Here is a 15,465-nt window from a genome sequence, read left to right on the forward strand (position 1 = left end):
AACAGGATCAATGTATCCATTACCTGTCTTTGTCTGTAGCCAAGATTTTCGGGGGGTGGGGCGTCTTCCCTGGTCAAATCTTACTTTCATTAATTTGGATGGAAGATGTGGCTTTCTTTTCCTGATGGAACAAATGTAAAGTCCACCCCCCCCCAACACATATCTCTTTTCTTCTATTTTGGAATTAGAACTTTTATAAATTGATCTAATTCAGCATTACTTTCTAAAATCCAGTGTATCTCAGCAGTTGTGATATGTATCTCACTGACTTTTTAAAGATTTAAAGCCAACACAGCATATTTTAAACCATCCTTGGGAGATATCATATCAACCTTCTGTTCTTTGAGCCTTTCCTCCAAGGTCCTATTAGGTGTTTTTTTTTAATGGACCTGTAGGACTCTATGCTATCTTTACAATAGGCTTCATGCAATAATGGCCATAAAACTGTTGTGTTTTAATGGACATATACTCATATATCGAATAAAATTGATTTTCAACCAAAAGTTATCAAAAAAGATAAGGACACTTCATACTCATCAAAGGAAAAAAATCTACCAAGATGAACTCTCTATCCTGAACATCTATGCGCCCACATTCATAAAAGGAACTTTACTAAAGTTCAAAGCATATATTGCACCATACACAATAAGAGTGGGAGATTTCAACACTCCAGTCTCATCAATGGACAGATCATGGAAGCAGAAACTAAACAGAGACACAGCAAAACTAGCAGAGGTTATGTTCCAAATGGATTTAACAGACATCTATAGAACATCCTAAAACAAAAGAATATACTTTCTTCTCAGCACCTCATGGTACATTTTCCAAAATTGACCATATAGTTGGTCACAAAACAGGCCTTAACAGATACAAGAAGATTGAAATAATCCCATGCATTTTATCAGATCACCATGGACTAAGTCTGGTCTTCAATAACAACAAAAACAACAAAAAGCCCATGTAAAATTAAAGCTGAACAATACTCTACTCACTGATAACTTGGTCAAGGAAGAAATAAAGAAAGAAATTCAAGACATTTTATAATTTAATGAAAATGAAGGCACAACATATCCAAATTTATGGGATACAATGAAGGCAGTGCTAAGAGGAAAACCCATAGCTCTGAGTACCTCCATAAAGAAACTGGAGAGAGCATACACTAGCAGCTTGACAGCACATCTGAAAACCCTAGAACAAAGAGAAGCAGAAATACCTAAGAGTGGATGGTAGGAAATAATCAAACACAGAGCTGAAATCAACCAAGGGAGAAACACAAAGAACTATACAAAGAATCAACAAAATCGGAGCTGGTTCTTTGAGAAAATCAACAAGATAAATAAACCCTTAGCCAGACTAACTAGATGGCACAGAGACAGTATTAATATTAACAAAATCAGAAATGAAAAGGGAGACATAACAACAGAAACTGAGGAAATTAAAAAACTATCAGATCCTACCACAAAAGCCTATACTCATCAAAACTGGAAATCTGAATGAAATGGACAATTTTCTAGACAGATACCAGGTACCAAAGTTAAATCAGGATCAGATAAACCATTTAAACAGTCTCATAACCCCTAAAAAAATAGAAGCAGTCATCAAAAGTCTCCCAACCCCCCCCCCAAAAATCCCAGGATCAGAAGGGTTTAGTGCAGAATTCTATTAGACCTTTATAGAAGATCTAATACCAATACTCTCCAAATTATTCCACAAAATAGAAACAGAAGGAACACTACCCAATTCCTTCTATGAAGCCACAATTATGCTTATACCTAAACCACACAAAGACCCTACAAAAAAAAAATAGAACATCAGACCAATTTTCCTCATGAACATTGATGCAAAAGTACTCAATAAAATTCTTGCAAACTGAACCAAAGAACACATCAAAATGATCATTCACCATGATCAAGTAGGCTTCATCCCAGGGATGCAGGGATGGTTCGATATATGGAAATCCAACAATGTAATACACTATATAAGCAAACTCAAAGAAAAAAAATTACATGATCACCTCATTAGATGCTGAGAAAACATTTGACAAAATTCAACACCCCTTCATAATAAAAGTGTTGGAAAGATCAAGAATTGAAGGACCAACCTAAACATAGTAAAAGCAATATACAGCAAACTGGTAGTCAGCATCAAACTAAATGGTGAAAAACTTGAAACAATCCCACTAAAATCATGGACTAGACAAGGCTGCCCATTCTCCCACTACCTATTCAAAATTGTACTGGAAATCCTAGGTAGAGCAATTGGACAACAAAATGAGGTCAAGGGGATACAATTGAAAAGGAAGAAGTTAAAATATCGCTATTTGCAGATGATAGTATACTTAAGTGACCCCAAATATCCAACCAGAGAACTCCTACAGCTAATAAACAACTTCAGCAAAGTGGCTGGATATAAAATTAACTCAAACAAATCAATAGCCTTCCTCTACTCAAAGGATAAACAGACTGAGAAAGAAATTAGAGAAACGATACCCTTCACAATAGTCATGAATAATGTAAAATACCTTGGCGCGTCCCTAACCAAGCAAGTAAAAGATCTGTATGACAAGAAGTTTAAGTGTATGAAGAAAGATATTGAAGAAGATTTCAGAAGTTGGAAAGATCTCCCATACTCATGGATTGGAAAGATCAACATTGTAAAAATGGCCATCTTACCAAAAACAATCTACAGATTCAATGCAATCCCCATCAAAATTACAACTCAATTCTTCATAGAGTTAGAAAGAACAATTTGCAAATTCCTTTGGAATAAAAATAAACCCAAGACAGCAAAAACTATCCTCAAAAATAAAGAATGTCTGGAGGGATCACCATCCCTGACCTCAAGTTGTATTACAGATCAATTGTGATGAAAACTGTATTGGTCCAGAGACAGGCAGGTAGATCAGTGGAATAGAATTGAAGACCCAGAAATGAACCCACACACCTATGGTGACTTGATATTTGAAGGGAGCTGAAAACATTCAGTGGAAAAAGGACAGCCTCTTCAACAAATGGTGTTGGTTCATCTGGCAGTCAGCATGCAGAAGAATGGAAATCAATCCTTTCTTATCTCCTTGTATGAAGCTGAAGTCCAAATGGATCAAAGAACTCCACATAAAACCAGGCAAACTGAAACTAACAAAAGAGAAAGTGGGAAAGAGCTCAGAACACATAGGCACAGGGGAAATTTTCCTGAACAGAACACCAGTGGCTTATGCTCTAAGATCAAGAATTGACAAATGGGACCTCAGAAAATTGCAGACCTTCTGTAAAGCAAAGGACACTGTCAATAGGACAAAATGGCCACCAACATATTGGGAAAAGATCTTTACCAATCCTACATTTGATAAAGGGCTAATATTCAATATACAAAGAACTAAAGAAGTAAGACTCCAGAGAATCAAATAATCCTATTAAAAAATGGGTGCAAAGCTAAACAAAGAATTCTCAACTGAGAAATACTGAAATGGCTGAGAAGCACCTAAAGAAATCTTCAACATGCTTAGTCATCAGGGAAATGCAAATCAAAACAACCCTGAGATTCTAACTCACACCAGTCAGAATGACTAAGATCAAAAATTCAGGTGACAGCAGATACTGGCAAGGATGTGGAGAAAGAGAAATACTCTTTCATTGTTGGTGGGATTGCAACCTGGTACAACCACTCTGGTAATCAGTCTGTTGGTTCCTCAGGAAATTGGACATAGTACTACCTGAGGATCCATCTATACCACTCCTGGACATATACCCAAAAGATGCTCCAACATATAACAAGAACACATGCTCCACTATGTTTGTAGCAGCCTTATTTATAATAGCCAAAAGCTGGAAAGGACCCAGATGTCCTTCAACAGAGGAATGGATACAGAAAATGTGGTACATGTACACAATGGAGTACTACTCAACTATTAAAAACAATGACTTCATGAAATTCTTAGGCAAATGAACAGAACTAGAAAATACCATCCTGAGTGAGATAACCCAGTCACAAAAAACACACATGGTAGGCAGTCACTAATAAGTGGATACTAACCCGAAAGCTTGGAATACCACAGAAACAATTCACAGACCTCATGAAGCTCAAAAAGAAGGAAGACCAGAATGTAGATGCTTCAGTCCTTAGAAGGAAGAACAAAACACTCATGAGAGGATATACAGGGACAAACAGAGGAGCTAGGACTGAAGAAAAGCTTATCCAGAAACTGCCTCACCTGGGGATCCATCCCGTATGCAGCCACTAAACCCATGCACTATTGCTGATGCCAAGAAGTGCTTACTGGCAGAAGCCCAATATGAATGTCTCCTCATAGGCTCTGCCAGAGCCATACTGATACAGAGGAGGATGCTTGCAGCTAACCATCGGACTGAGCACAGGAACCCCAATGGAGGAGCTAGAGAAAGGACTGCAGGAGCTGAAGGGGTTTGCAATCCCATGGAAAGAACAACATTATCAACCAACCAAACCTCCAGCGCTCCCAGGGACTAATACACCAACCAGTGAGTACACATGGAGAGACCCATGGCTCCAGATGCATATGTAGCAGAGCATAGCATTGTCTGGAATCAATGGGAGGAGAGGCCTTTGGTCCAGCAAAGGCCCGTTTTTCTAGTGTAGGGGAATGCCAAGGTGCTAAGGTAGGGGTGGGTGGGTGGGAGTGGGAGCATCTTCATGGAAGCAAGGGAGAGGGATGGGCGAGGGGGGGAAGGGGATAACATTTGAAATGTAAATACAAGAGAATATCCAATGAAAAATGATTTAAAATTAGCCATTTGCATGCTGATAAGCAGTGAAACATCACATTGAATCCAGATGCTGTATGTCATAGTGTTTCCCTCAATCCCAAATATAGAAAACGTTTTCCCTTTTTAAATTCAAAACTTCTCCCTAAGGACTTTCTTATATTTAAATTAAATATTTCTCCCCATTTTTTTTAATCTTTAGTTTCTCTTCCCTTTTATTGTTCTTCAATCTCAATACCTTATCAGTTTAGACTCTTGAACTTTTTAGTTTGTACCTTATGGTGTGTCAGCTCCACCCCAGTTGTTCAGGGCTCCTGGCTTGACCTCTTGCTAGCCTGGCCAGGCCTGTTCACCATGCTATGCCTCTGCATAGTTTTAGGCCTTCATCCTCTGGCATCTGCCAATAGCATCTGGCCCACGTGCTAACATGCTTGGCTGGGCCAGTGTCTCTCACCAAGCACAGGGATGGGACTCTGTGGGCCTAGATTAGGCTGCTGTTTTTCTCCATGGGCCTCAGAAGTATGTGTGCTTTCTAGCCAGGGCTATGGTCCAACTGGTCCAGGGCTTCAAAGCACTGCCTTAATCTCTTCTAGCAGCAGGGGAGTTTTGTGACTCTAGTGGAGGTTTCTCTAGACTCTGCCCAGCAGTTACCTAGCAACAGCCAGGCGCAAGCCTTGTTCACTACAAGAGCCTCAGTCTCTTCCCCTCTTCCTTCCTTCTCTCTTTCCTTCCTTTCTTTCTCTTTTCTTTCTTCCTCTCTCCTCTTCCTTTCTGTCCTTCTCTGTCCCCTCTCTCCTCTGCCTCTACCCCTCCTCCAGGTCCCAAATAAACCCCCCCTTTTACATGATGTTTCTATTCCTACACTAAACACCATGACCAAGAAGCAAGTTGGGGAGGAAAGGGTTTATTCACCTTACACTGTCCACATTGCTGTTCATTACCAAAGGAAGTCAGGACTGGAACTCAAAGAGGTCAGGAAGCAGAAGCTGATGCAGAGGCCACGGAGCGATGATACTTACTGGCTTGCTTCCCCTGGCTTGCTCAGCTTGCTTTCTTATAGAACCCAGGACTACCAGCCCAGGGATGGCACCACCCACAATGGGCTAGTTGATCACTAGTTGAGAAAATGCCTTACAGGATCTCATGGAAGCTCCTTTCTCTGTGATAACTCCGACTTGTGTCAAGTTGACACTAAACCAGCCAGTACACATGGCTTGATTGTTCAGGGGGACACCTTGGCAGGGCCCACCAAGGCACCCCTGCCCCATGCTGCTGTCTTATACAACACAATACCCAGTATACCTGTAATCTAAACTTGGGCTCTAAATAAGTTCTTGTTTCAAGTTTGTTAGCCAATTTATAGTACAACCAATTTAGCTTAACCTTGACTAGGTTATAGGTAACTGAGATTCAGACTATGGTTATTTTATTTGGCTTTGACACTTACTGGAGGTAACCACTAATCCACTTTTCTAACTGTTGGCCTGGCTACCTCCCCAGTGGTGTACCACTCATGGTACCTCACCACTCCTCTTTCTTCCTCATACTCTTATCCACCCAGCTCAACCAGGTTACCTCCAATGATCTCTCCAGTGATTGGCTGTAGCCATTTTTATTTAACCAATAGTTTTAAACTAAGGAACAAAAGCAGGTAAATGTGAGAATTCACTCATGGAAGTGCAGGCACCTTACCCCTCACAGTTCAGCATGGTTGGTCCCTGGACACTAGAGTTGGGGAGCCTGTGAACAGGCAAATAGAGCAGGGAATCAGAGCCTCAGGGCACAACCCTACAGGTGAGTACTTCCCGAAGCCACATGCTGCCCTAAGAAGCCAGAAAGCTGCTAGGCAGGAGGCACCACTCACTGTGACCCACTGCAAAAACTGGACACCACAGTTTCTTGAGCTTGCAGTATATGCTAACTGATCAGCAGAAGGAGCCTACTAGGAGAGTAGAGCAGACACCAGCTGCAGACATGTGGAAACAGCAGGAAAAGCTGAAAAGTTATCATCAGACTTGGTGAGACACTTTGAAATTACTCAAAGAGACCAAAAACAAGTATTTACTATAGATGAACAAAGGCTAAAACTGAAAAAAAAAGTATTTATAAATGGTATTGAAATTGTAGATGTGGTAGACACGGGAGTAAATGTAACAATAATGTTATCTAAATCTTGGCCTTCAAATTGGCCTTTTCATGTGGTAAATATTCAATTTGTATGGGTTGGTAAAACAAAATGTGAGATGGCTTCAATGTATAGGGCCAGAGGTTAAATAGGAACATTAAAGCCAAATTTGGGTAATAAGCCATTAATTAATAGGGACATGATTTGTTGCAAAGATGGAAGACATAGATTAACATTTCTTCAAACTTAGGAAATAAACCATAAAATAAAAAAAAAATACTTCTGAGAAAGATATTAAAAGGTGTTATCAAGAACAGTCAAGTTGTCCATAAACAGGACTCAGCAGAGGTTTGCTCTTCAAATGTATATGAGGAGCCTCTGCTGATAGAACACCAACTGCCCCTCCACTAAGGTGGTTGACTGAGAGAACTGCTTGGGTAGAACAGTGGTCCTTAAATTTTAAAAAGCTACAGGCAATAGAAGAGGTAGTCCAAGCACAACTGAAAGCTCAACATATAGAAGAATTGACCAGCCCTTGGAACTCTCCTATATTTTTCATTAAAAAAAAAAATTTGGAAAATAGAGAATTTTAACAGATTTAAGATCTATATAAATGGTGATTCAGCCAATGGGCTCTTTATAGCCTGGAACCCCTTTAACTTCTTCGTTACATAGGTATGCTATACTATAATGTATGTTACCTAGGTATGCCCTATTATAGTAATTGATTTAAGAGATTGCTTTCCACAATACCTTTGTATCAGCATGATAGGGAAAGGCTTGTTTTCTCAGTACTTACTTATAATCATAGCTGTCCAATAAAGAGATGTCATTGGAAAGTCCACAGGGAATGCTAAACAGTCCTACTTTGTTTCAATATTTTGTGCAACACCATTAGAAGAAATTCATAAACAATTTCCTCAATCTAAAATTTACCATTTACCAGTATATGGATGATATTTTCTGGTTGATTCAAATGCTGATACCCTAGAAAAATGTTTGCTGAAATAAAGAGAATTTTACCTTGTTGAGGATTACAAATTGCTCATGAAAAATACAAAGAGAAGATTCTGTTAATTATCTAGGACATAAGATAGGTCTACAGAAAACCTGACCACAGAAAGTACAAATCAGGCGAGATCAATTACAAACTCAATGATTTTCAAAAATTTTGGGGAGACATTAATTAACTAAGGCCCACTATTGGATTAACTATTCAAGAGCTAAGTAATTTATTCAAACCTTACAAGGTAATAAGGACTTAATTAATCCAGAAATTTTCAGCTGAAGCAGAAGAATTGTCTCTGGTAGAAAATAAATTACTACAGGATACCCGTGAGGATCGCTTGGATCTGAAGCTGGATTGTATTTTTGTTATTTTGTCTTCTACTCAGTCTACCAAAGGAATTCTTATACAGAGAGAAGAGGATGTTCTTAAATGGATTTTTTAGCACAGAAACAGAATCAAAATTAAAAGCCTATGTTAAAAAAAAAAATTCTGAATTGATTCCGAAAGGAACATAAGAATGTCAGTAAACAGGGATGGACCCAGCACAAATTGTGGTACATTTTACTAATACTGAAATTGCCTCAGTATGGGCATAAAATTAACATTGACAAAGCTTGCAGCAATTTTTTTAGGAGAGATTAACAACAAATATCCCTAAACAAGAGACTTCAATTTATAAAAAACAACTAATTGGTTTCTCCCTCTTAGAGTGACAGCAACACCAATTTCTGGAGCCCCTACATTTTATACTAATACAAATAAATAAAAAGAAGCAGGTTACAAATAAACAAGCAAACAAACAAAATGGCTCAGAGCCCTTATGGTTTAATTACAAAACCAAAACCTATGCCATTCTTATAGTATTTGAATTCCCTGAATCTCCTAACATAGTAACTGACTCTCAGTATGCAGAAAGAGTTGCTTTGCATATTGAAACTGCTGAACTTATTCCGGATGATTCACAATTAAACTTTGCTATTTATTCAACTACTACAAGTAATCAAAAATAGAAACAATCAATTGTATATAACACATATCAGATCCCATGTAAGTCTCCCAGGCCATCTAGCACAAGTTAATGATGAAACTGATCAGCTATTAATAGGAAATTTACCAGAAACCTTAGAATTTCATAGGAAACACCATGTTAACAGCAAAGATTTGAGGAAAGATTTTTCTATCACTCTAAAACAAGCCAAGGAAACTATAAGGAAATGTCCTACTTGTTCTTTGTATAACCAAACTTCATTACCTGAGATAAGTAACCCTAAAGTACCAAATGAAATGAAATTGGACAAATGAGAATATTTCATTTTATAGAGTTTGGAAAATTAAAATATATGCATCATGCCATAGATAAATATTCAGATTTTTCAATCGACTGCTGCTTGAAATTCTAAAAAGGCGGATTATATAATTACACGTTTATGAGAAATTATGGCTATTATGGGGATACCTGTAAAAATTAAATTAAGAATGCTTCAGCAAATATATCTAATAAAATAAAATACGTTTTTGCATCTTACAACATATTACATATTATATACATACAACATAGTATATATGTAAAATGCATACATACTAACATATACATATTACAGGGATACCATAAAATTCTATAGGACAAACAATTATAGAAAGATCTAATCATACTTTAAAAGAAATGATTAATAAATAGAAAAAGTTAGCAACAACCCCCCTGAAGATATATTACATTGTATTTTATTAACTTTAAATTTTTTAATGCTAATGAGCAAAAAACAATACTTCCTGAGAGACATTGGATTATGAAAAAAGAAAACTGCTGAATTAAACCAGCATATATATGTTTCAAGGATGTTTCAAACTCAGAATGGAAGTCAAGAGATATTTTACTTTGGGGGAGAGGTTTTGCCCTTGTTTCAGCAGGAAATGAGCTGTGAACTCCTTCAAAGTTAATAAAGATCAGACTTGACCAGGGGAGACCTCCTGAAAATCTTGGCTACAAACATGAAGGAAGAGACCTAGAAGAACAACAATACAGGTGATGTGAATGCTGACCCCTCTGTGTGGGAACAGCTCTGGAACTGACTGAGACATGAAGGTCTATGTGTAGCCAACACATCTATAGAGTTCACAGGGCTTTCTATTGTATAACATCCTTTCAAATGCCATGAATGGAAATTTATATTACAGTTTGGCTATATAATCCAAATGAACATACGGAGTTTGATGCCTTTCCTGCTCAAAGAACAAAGAATCAACTGATTTATCCACACCACACATTCCATACTTGTGTTAATACAAAAATGTATATGTCTTTAAAAATTTATGTTCTCAGAGCAAAAAGACCAGACATCAATTAAGAAAAGACAAATAGCCCGGGTGGTCCAGCCTCACAGAAAGCCTAGTTTCTGTTTGCTCAAAAATCTGCATCCAGGAAAACTTTCAAATGCTAACTCCATTGGTTCAGCCTCACAGATTGTTCCAGCCAGCACTTCAGTTAAGCTATACACTTTCCCATCACAGAGACCGGACAGCAAGGGATACAGTAGCATTACTAGGTCTTATCCAATATCTCGTTTTTCTTGGGGCCCCCAAAAGATACTATCACCTCAAGACAACAGGAAACTGGAAGTTTTTAAGAGAATAATGCCTTATTCCCAAAAGATGGGGTGGGTGGTTTTTGATTGGTCAATAGGCTATGGATATTTGTCGTAAGGAAGGGGCGTTGGTCACAAAGTTGATGGTCTTGGTCAGGAAGGAAACAAAATGAAGGATGTTAGATTCAGGGATCTCTTTCTTTATTTTCTTTCCTTTATCATTCTTTCTCCCCTATCTAGGGGAAAAGGGGTGAGAGGGTATAAAAAGGGGGAGCGGCAATATGAGAATGATAGAATAAAAGGGTAGATTATCTTGTCCTTGAAAGCTACTATTAAAAATTGTTTAGAATAATTAAGAAATACAAGTCAGTAGTCAATCAAACTTACAGTTATAATGGTATGAGTTCCGTTGTTTACAGAAATAAGCTTTTTTTTTTTTGCCTCCTATAGATAGATGTTTTCAAAGTTAACCAGGTAGTAAATAGGTAGAAACAAGCAACATTTCCCTATTTAGATGTACTATAGATATTCTTCAGATACTTCAGGGATCTGAAGAATATGACATTTAAAATGCTGAATAAAAGGCTTTTCATGACAATGAGATTTGTTAGCTTCTGGCAGCACCCCAATACCACTTCAAAAAAGATGAGGAGCATCAAAGAATCCCCATATAATATTTGCATCAAATATGGCAAAGCCAACCTCCAGGGAAAAACTGGCCTGCCTCAACTGTTGATAACATTCTGTTCAGTCCATGAACAAACAGGACACAAGATGTCAACTGTCAAACTTTCTATCACAAGATAGGCCAGTCCTTTATATTTCCTGCTTCACTAAAAGTCTGTCAGATATACTGGGCCAGTAGTCCAAAGATGCATGCTTCAACATTGCAAAGGAACCTTGGGTCATTTCTATAGGTTTAAAACTGCTTGCTCTGCATTTCCTGTTTACTCGGGTAATATTTATCCTTCTCAGGTCTCTGATAGGCCTAAATACTAGATAGTTATAGTTTCACATATAAGCTTGAGTTGTTAATATCTAAAAAAATGACTTAAGGTCTAAAAAAATCTAGGTTGATAAATGGAAGTTATGATAGAAAATGAATTAGGTACAAGAACTTTGAATGCACCAAGATAGAATAGAGAATGAAATACTTTCTCCAAAGTTGCCAAATACAAATGGACTGGACATTATGAATGTAATTTTACCTGATAGTTCTCAAAATTGTTTTTTATTATATATAATTTGTTGATGTCAGAGAAAGAGCCTTTTATTTGACTAAAAGGGGAAGATGCTGTGGTAAACTCTTTTCGTGCACTGTGGAAAGATTGTCAGAGTTGACTGCAGCCTGGACTCTGGTATTGCTATTCATATGGCTGCATCACATCTTGTAAACATGTCCTCCAACCTTCTGGTTGGTCTAATAAAGAGTTCCATAGCTGAGGCAGGAGAGGAATGGCAGACCTTCCAGGGAAAGATAGCAACTCTGGGAAAGAACAAGGCACAGATCTGTCCGTCAGACATGTAGGAGAGATTCTCCAGCGGAGGAATGAAGCAGATGCTGGCACTCAGCAGGCAATGAGCCTCATGACAAACATAGATTTGTATATATGGGGAGATTTAAGGTATAGGAGCTAGTTGGGAACAAGCATAAGCAAAGGCACTAAGCATTCATAATTAGTAAAAGATCTCAATGTCATTATTTGAGAGTTCACTAGCCAAGAAAGTCATGTTACATGTGTGCATGTGTGTGTGAGTGTACATGTATGTGTCTCTGTGTGTGTATGTACATGTGTACTAGTACCCAAAGAGGCTAGAAGATGAAGTTGGATCCCCTTAAGCTACAGGTGGTTGTGAGCACCTGACATTGATCCTATGAACAAAACTCTGGTACCATAAGCCATTAAGAGAAATATTAAGGACCATCAAATCTGAAGCAAAGGGTTCTCCATATACATATAAGTAATTAAAATCCTCTACTATTTACACCCCACACTGAAGTGGTACATTTGTTACCATAGCCAAACACAGTGTAATCCAAATCCTTAGTTACATTAGACTCCATCCTCAGTGTTACATATTCTGAGTTTCCACATGTATAATGACAGGTCCATCTTCCTAGTGTCATACAGTAGCTTTACTAAAACCCATCTGCAGTCTGCCTAGCATGCTTCCTTCCCCTGCAGCCTGGACATTACCCATTCTTCTCCCATCTTTATAGTTTTGCCTTTTCCAAAATGTTGTTAAGAGTTAGAGTCATAATGTCTACTCTGTTCAGATTTTCTTTTTAAAACATACATTAGTACCAATAGTGAGCCTTTGAATCCCACTCCCACCATGGACTTTCATGGATAAATAGCTCCTTTTTTCAATGCAGAATAATGTTCCATTGTCTAAATTATATTCCAGCTTATTTATTTATATGTCGCCAAGCATGTTGGTTGATGCTAAGTTTTGTTATTGTGAATAAACAATACTATGAATGTTAGTAATGTCTATGTGCAGCTTTTTGTGAAGGTATAAACTTTAAATTACTTTCATTAATACCAAGAAGCATATTTACTAGATTTTGTGATAATGTTATAAGAACTGACCAGACTGTCTTTGAATGTGTATATTTTTTGTACCCCCTCAAGCAAGGAGTTCCTTTCATTCCCACATTCCCATGCATTTAGTGTTATCAGTAGTTGGGATAATGGCCATCCTAAAATTAGAGTGACAGTGTATGGATTTCTAGTTGCCTAATAATTATAGTGTTGAACATCATTTTTAAGCATACTCTCTAGATGTACACCTTCTTAGATGAGGTTGGTACCAGCATATTACATCATCTTAGATGAGGTTAGTACCAGTTCTTCTGCTCTTTTTTCTCTTTATCATTTAATTAGTTATTTGATATTTATTACTTTAAAACATTGTTTCTCACAAGATGATATTATGCATAAATAACAAGTCAAATTAAGGCATAATCTTTTATATTTGCTATCAATAGTTTTCAAGTAAAAACTTGGAGGGAGGCATTAACTAAAACCCAATAAAGGTAAATGTTGTTTCCATTGTAATACCTAATAAATCTAGAACTCTTGTACTTGGGATGTGATATTGCCCATGGCAGCCACAGTGTGGCTGCAACAGTGCTGATTATCATGGTTATCCTCACTGGTTTACACAGATGCATAAACGCCTGAGAATGTTGATGGATCTGATTTATAAATTACTTGGAATTCTCTCACTAGGGGGGATTTATGAAAGTTTTTTTTTTAAATAAAAAATTTGTATTTACTTAGAAGCATTCAGAATGTCAACAAAACAGCCGCAATTTTTTTTTTTTTTTTTTGCAATTACAGAGTGGTATTCAGTTAACAGAACAATTATCTTCTTATAAGCTGCATCAGAGACAACTAAAGATGAAAAAAAAAAAAAAACCCAAAATAAAACCAAAAGAAAAAAAAAAAAAAACGGAAAAAGAAAAAAAAAAAAAAAAAAAAACCAAACTACTGTCCCCATATATACCTAATTTGTGCTGTGCACCAACAAGAACCTGCTTTAAATTTCCATGCCAATTTACAACCCCCAGACTGTACCAGGCAAGGTTAGTGGCTATTGAAAATACCACCAGGACAGGGCTATCTAAAGACACATTCGGTAGTGTGTTAACGATACAAAAAAAAGACACTGTACAGTTTAAAAACAAATCTTACACAGCCTTACATTTCAATTTTTTTCTTTAAAAGGAGTGAGTTGTGTACAGGGGGGTTAAATGCTTTATGGACAAGAAAAAAAACTGCGCTAGAACCAACTTATTCATCATCATCATCTTCTTCTTCATCTTCGTCTTCCTCTTTTTCCTCCTCTTCCTCATCCTCTTCATCCTCCTCCTCATCTTCCTCTTCCTTCTTTTTCTTGCTCTTTTCAGCCTTGACCACCCCCTTTTTCGCTGCATCAGGTTTTCCTTTAGCTCTGTAGGCAGCAATATCCTTTTCGTACTTCTCCTTCAGCTTGGCGGCCTTCTTCTCATAGGGCTGCTTGTCATCCGCGGCAGTGTTGTTCCACATCTCCCCTAGTTTCTTTGCGACATCACCAATGGATAAGCCAGGATGCTAACCTTTGATTTTTGGGCGGTACTCAGAACAGAACAAGAAGAAGGCCGAAGGAGGCCTCTTGGGTGCATTGGGGTCCTTGAACTTCTTTTTGGTCTCCCCTTTTGGGGGGATGTAGGTTTTCATTTCTCTTTCATAAAGAGCCTTGTCAGCCTTTGCCACGTCTTCAAATTTCCCCTTTTCTTTAGCAGACATGGTCTTCCACCTCTCTGAGCACATCTTGGAGAACTCTTGAGAGAAGTTGACAGAAGCATCCGGGTGCTTCTTCTTGTGCTCCTCCCGACAGGTTTGCACAAAGAATGCATATAAGGACATTTTGCCTCTCAGCTTATTAGGATCTCCTTTGCCCATGTTTAGTTGATTTTCCTAGGAGAGGCACAGAGTCGCCCAGTGCCCGTCCGGCTCTCGCTTGCCCCGGTGCTGTCTCTGTGGAGCTCAATGTACTTATGAAAGTTTTAAAATGGCAAAAGTAAGGGTCATGGCGTTCAAATCCACAGACCTTATCTTCTGCTTTTTTGTTGATCAGGTTGTTGCTTTCTTGTTAGACTTTTTTTATGCTTTGAAGAACTATATAGGGAACACATATGTCAGAGATGTCGTCTACAGATATTTTCAGCAAATGTCTTCTCATTTTATAATATCTTTGTTAAAGCAGACATTTTTAATTTGAATAAAGCTCATCTTGTCAAATACTTATTTCATGAGTTATGGCTTTTCTGTTGTTGTGCCTAGAAATTCTTTACCACATTCAATGTCATCTGTATTTTCTCCTATGTTTCCACCTATGCTTTTGCAGTGTATTATGTGGTGTGTGGTCCTGGGGATCAAACCTAGGCTCTCTCATGTGCTAGGGAAGTAAGCACTCTACTCCTGAAGCTCTCTCATACCCCTACATTACCATTTAAAAACT

The 15,465-nt window shown here is 37.9% G+C and overlaps 1 pseudogene across 1 annotated transcript; it reads right to left on the minus strand.

The window, feature by feature from the left end:
- Positions 1-14,255: 14,255 nt before the first annotated feature.
- LOC308426952 (high mobility group protein B1-like) lies at positions 14,256-14,906 on the minus strand (annotated as a pseudogene). Its single transcript has one exon. The product of its transcript is annotated as a high mobility group protein B1-like (transcript).
- Between the last annotated feature and the right edge of the window lie 559 nt (positions 14,907-15,465).

This window comes from Micromys minutus (assembly GCF_963924665.1).
Source record: "Micromys minutus genome assembly, chromosome: 1".
Lineage (NCBI taxonomy): Eukaryota > Metazoa > Chordata > Mammalia > Rodentia > Muridae > Micromys > Micromys minutus.